The sequence below is a fragment of the Vidua macroura genome, chromosome 13 (assembly GCF_024509145.1).
Source record: "Vidua macroura isolate BioBank_ID:100142 chromosome 13, ASM2450914v1, whole genome shotgun sequence".
In the NCBI taxonomy this organism is placed as follows: domain Eukaryota; kingdom Metazoa; phylum Chordata; class Aves; order Passeriformes; family Viduidae; genus Vidua; species Vidua macroura.
In genome coordinates, this window is record NC_071583.1 from 20,008,564 (window position 1) to 20,013,095 (window position 4,532).

A 4,532-nucleotide genomic window follows, 5' to 3' on the forward strand; every position below is an offset into this window, starting at 1 on the left:
AAATCTAGCAAAATGAAAAATAAACATAGTGGCTGCTGGTCTCAGCAACCTGATGCCCAGCTGCTGCCTGCCCAGCACTGGCTGTGCCCAGACAAGCAGCTTTGCCAGTGCTGGTGGTAGCAGCCAGGGACCAGAGCTGAAGCACCAAGGTGTTGCTCAAGCCCTTCCCTGGCAGGAGGGGCCCACCTTCAGTCCTGGCCAGACATCAGGGTCAGCACTCTCGGAGACAGAGGGTCCTGTTCTGGGTGGTGGCAGCATGTCCCCCCCAATCAGTGGGTAATGCAGCCGTGGCAGGGACAATGGACACTGGCACGGACATGCAAGATGACAGGTCCTGTTCTCCCTGACTGAGCTGTTTGGCTGGTCTTGTGAAGCTGCAGAGGCGGTCCTGTGGAGAGAGGAATGGCTGAGGCCCCAGCTGCCAGTGGCACACTGGGACCCTCCTGCACAGCAGGGCCCAGAGCTGGCAAGGCTCCCCAGCCCGGCTGGAGCTGCTGGCACACCTTGGCCCAGCTGGACAGCTGCCCCTCAAGGCCCCGGCGAGCAGGGCACGGCTCTGGGCAGGCTCCCTGGCCAGGAGCGGGCCCCAGAGCGCGACTGCCTTGCAAGGGCAATCTCGTCCCTGCTCTTTCTCCTCCCCACCTTGCCTCACCTCTGCCCTGTGCCCCTGGGGCTGCTCTTGGCCAGGCAGCCTCAGTGGGAGCCAGCACTGGCTGCAGCCCCAGCGGGCCCCCCAGGACAAGGCCCAGCAATTAAGAGGCCAATGAAAGCACTGGGCAGCAGCAGAACCCTCAGCAGAGTTCTTTGGACAACCACAGACTGGCCACAACTCCACTGCAGCCTCTCGGGGAATGTTTCCCATCTATATTAGACTTGTAAAAGAAGCTGTTTGAGGGAAAGAGGATAAAAACACTCACTGTATTATCTTCCAGAAGCACCAGATTCCAACACAGAACAACAGGAAGAAAAGACAAAAAAAAAGCACATCTGCCATTAACTGCAGCAAACAGCGTGCTTCCCAATGGCAACCCCTTCCGATGCCCTTCTGGGAATCTGGAACAGGTGCTGTGGTGCTGGCTGCATCTGTGGGAGCAACGGGGAACGTGAGCCCGCGCTGTGCTGCACTGCTGAGCTGGCAGCACGGTGCATACGGCCAAACCCATCCCTGAGCAGCCCCTGCCAGCCCTGGCCCTCCCTGCCCTGGGACGGCTCCCCCAGCCCCAGGGGACAGAGTCAGGCCCTGTCAGGAGCCAGTGCAGCCCCTGCCCAGTCAGGAGCCAGGGCTGGCTCTGGCCCTGGGCTCGCAGCAGGGCTCCCTCTCGGGGCTGCTCCCATGCCTTGGGCCTCTGGGCACTCAGGGCCAGCTCCGGGAGCAGCTGCAGCGGGAGGGGCGTTGGTGCGCGAGTCCAGATTCCCCGGGGCTCTGAACGAGCTCCAGAGGCCTGGAAGCCGAGGCGCCTCCAGCTTTGGCTGCTGCCGGGCCGTGCAAGGGCAGGGCCTGGGGGAAGAGCTGCTGCCACACAGCCCCGCCGAGGGCTGAGCCCTGCTGAGCCTGGCACAGCAATTACCTCCTGTGCCTGTGCCCGTGCCTGGCATTGCGTTCCTTCCTGCAGCAGAGCTTGCCACTGAGCCACTGCTGCCTCCGGGATGTGCCTCCTTCTCCTGAGATGTTTCGTCCATCACTTGTCAAAGGAAGAGGGACAGCTGGATCAGATGGAACTATCTACCATTCAGGGAGGTGGCATTTTCATGAGACAATGCTTTTCAAAGTCATGGTTAAGGATCAGAAAAACATATGGGTTTTTGGGACTGGGCCAGTGCCCTCCCACCTCCAAACAGCTGCCAGGCCTGTGCAGAAGTCGTGAGGAGATGGCGCAGGGCGAGGGCACACACGTGCATGGTTCTGCCCTGGCACCTGCAGCGATGCCCCCCTGGCCGAGCTTTGGGCTCTGAGCTGGCAGCTCTCCCAGGGGGAAAGGCCTTGACCTACCCTCAGCATCTCCCAGAGGCTCAATCCTGAATGTGGATTGGGAAGCCAGATCACTTTCACCAACAGGGTTATCTGCAAAGAGAGGCAGCACAGAACAGCTCCTGTGTCTCTGCTGAAGATTCTCCTTCAGGCCAGAGTGGCAGAGAGTGCCCCTGGGTGATTGGTGGCCTCCAAGGCACTCGCTCAGCTCTGCCTCCCACTCAGGAGCAGGGGCAGGGGGAGCACGTGCCTGCGGCGGCCCCACACTGGGTTGGAAGGAGCCCCTTGCTGGGCAGTCGGGGCAGAAAGGACTCCCTGGAGCTGCCAGCAGCTCTAAACCCAGCCCCAGCCAGGGCCAGGCCTTGGCAGCAGCAGCAGCAGCCGCAGGAGCAGCTCAGGCTCCCTGGGGCCGGCAAAGGAGCTGTGAAAGGCTCAGCCCCGGGGCACAGCCCTGGGCCCGGCCCCTTCCCTCTCTGCTCTTCTCCCTGGCTGCACAGAGCACACGGAAGGACACACTGGCATTGCACATGGGAGGAAGATGGACAGCCAAATGCTCCTTCCTCCCACTGACAGTGATTCTGTGGGATCACTCAGGGCTCTAGAAGGGAGCAGGGCAGGTTTTCCTGATCTCAACAACCTTAAGGTAAATGGCACATGAGTGAGGTCTTGCCACACTGACACTGATTATTCTCTCAGGAAAAGGGACATTGAGAACTTGCCTGCAGAATTTTCCATGGATTTCAAACTGTCTTGTGCTAGGCCTCCCAGAGAAGCCATGTCACGATCCCAATCTAGAGAGAAGCACAGATCAGAAGCATTCCCATGGTGTGCAGGGCTCTCCCTCTGCCTCAGGGAACTGGGCACTGCAAGGGGGTGGGCTAAGGCCGTGGGAGCCCGATGTCAATGGACATGGCCAAAGATGCACAGGGGCCTGGCTGGGGAGCTCTGGGCTGGCTCCTGGTCACTCTCCACACTCTTTGCAGGCCCTGTGCAACATGCCTGGAGGGGTGGCTGCTCCTGCCCAGGGCCCATGGTGGTTCTCTCACTCCCACAGAGGATACCCTCACTAAATCCCTGGCGTAATCGGCAGCAGGCAGTGCCACAACTATCCCTTCTTGCCTATCTCTGCTCAGTGAGCTTAGACAGGCCAAGGAACAGTCAGACCCTCTCACACAGCTCAGGGCCTTGGGGAAGAGCTTCTGCCACACAGCCTCACCGAGGGCTGAGCTCAGCAGAGCAATTACCTCCTGTGACTGTGCCCATGCCTGGAATTGCCTCCCTTCCTTCAGGAAATGCTGCCTTCCATAAAGCCTCTCTGTCCATCCCTGAGAAAGGAAGAGGCAGAGCTGGATCACATGGAACCATTACCCACGGGGGAGGTGGAAACTTCAGGAGGCAATACTTGTCAAACACATGGATAAGGATCAGGATAAGGCCCAGGCACATGGGGCTGTGACAGGCCTCTCTCTTTTCCAAACCACCACCCCTCCTGATCTACCCAAAGACTGGGAAATTGCAGGGGATCTCAGGTTGTGCACGGCCCATGGTGCAGTTTGAGCTCCCTGTCAGCTGCTGCCAAATGCCTTCCTGCAGCGGCTGGGGAGAAGCTGCAGCCAGGCCAGGCTGGGAAACAGCCCTGCAGGCCGTGAAAGCAGCAGCGGGGCAGCCAGGCTGCCATGGATCCCTTCCCGCTGTGCCGGGCACGGTGTGTCCAGATGTGCAGGGAACGCCCCCGGCTGCTGAGTCCCAGGGGTAGCCTGGGGGAAATGCACCCACCTTGTCCTGCCCGTTCCATTTCCCTCAACAGCTGTCCCATGCGTTTGGATGGTTCCTGGGCTTTCTGGTGTCCTTTAGCTTTGTTCTTTCCCGCTGGAGGACCTTAGAGCAACAGAGTTCCATTTCCCAGGAATGGATCCCACAAAACCAGGGCTCAGCCTGTGGGCTCAGCAGGGACACACTACTCACCCCTGCGATGGGAGCTGGGCTTGCGTGCAACATCCACCAAAGGAGCAGGAAAAGTCCTCCCTGCAGACACACCTGTAACACAACAGCCACAGAAGCTTCTGTCATCTCTGCAGTTCTGCACGAGCAGCACTGAGCCGCAGGAGCGCTGAGGGGACGGCGCAGGGCGAGGGCACACACGTGCATGGTTCTGTCCTGGCACCTGCAGCAATGCCCCCCTGGCCGAGCTTTGGGCTCTGAGCTGGCAGCTCTCCCAGGGGGAAAGGCCTTGACCTACCCTCAGCATCTCCCAGAGGCTCAATCCTGAATGTGGGTTGGGAAGCCAGATCGCTTTCACCAACAGGGTTATCTGCAAAGAAAGGCAGCACAGAACAGCTCCTGTGTCTCTGCTGAAGATTCTCCTTCAGGCCAGAGTGGCAGAGAGTGCCCCTGGGTGATTGGTGGCCTCCAAGGCACTCGCTCAGCTCTGCCTCCCACTCAGGAGCAGGGGCAGGGGGAGCACGTGCCTGTGGCAGCCCCACACTGGGATGGAAGGAGCCCCTTGCTGGGCAGTCGGGGCAGAAAGGACTCCCTGGAGCTGCCAGCAGCTCTAAACCCAGCC

General features: G+C 60.1%; 2 long non-coding RNA genes across 2 annotated transcripts; both read right to left on the minus strand.

The window, feature by feature from the left end:
• Nucleotides 1-839: 839 nt before the first annotated feature.
• Nucleotides 840-1,599, minus strand: LOC128813963 (uncharacterized). The gene is made up of 2 exons (XR_008439229.1): nt 1,569-1,599; nt 840-1,083 (listed from the first exon to the last, which is right to left on the minus strand). It is a non-coding gene; the product is annotated as an uncharacterized LOC128813963 (long non-coding RNA).
• A 2,210-nt stretch (nt 1,600-3,809) lies between these two features.
• Nucleotides 3,810-4,260, minus strand: LOC128813961 (uncharacterized). Its single transcript, XR_008439226.1, has 3 exons — nt 4,209-4,260; nt 3,935-4,006; nt 3,810-3,847 (listed from the first exon to the last, which is right to left on the minus strand). It is a non-coding gene; the product is annotated as an uncharacterized LOC128813961 (long non-coding RNA).
• Nucleotides 4,261-4,532: the final 272 nt, after the last annotated feature.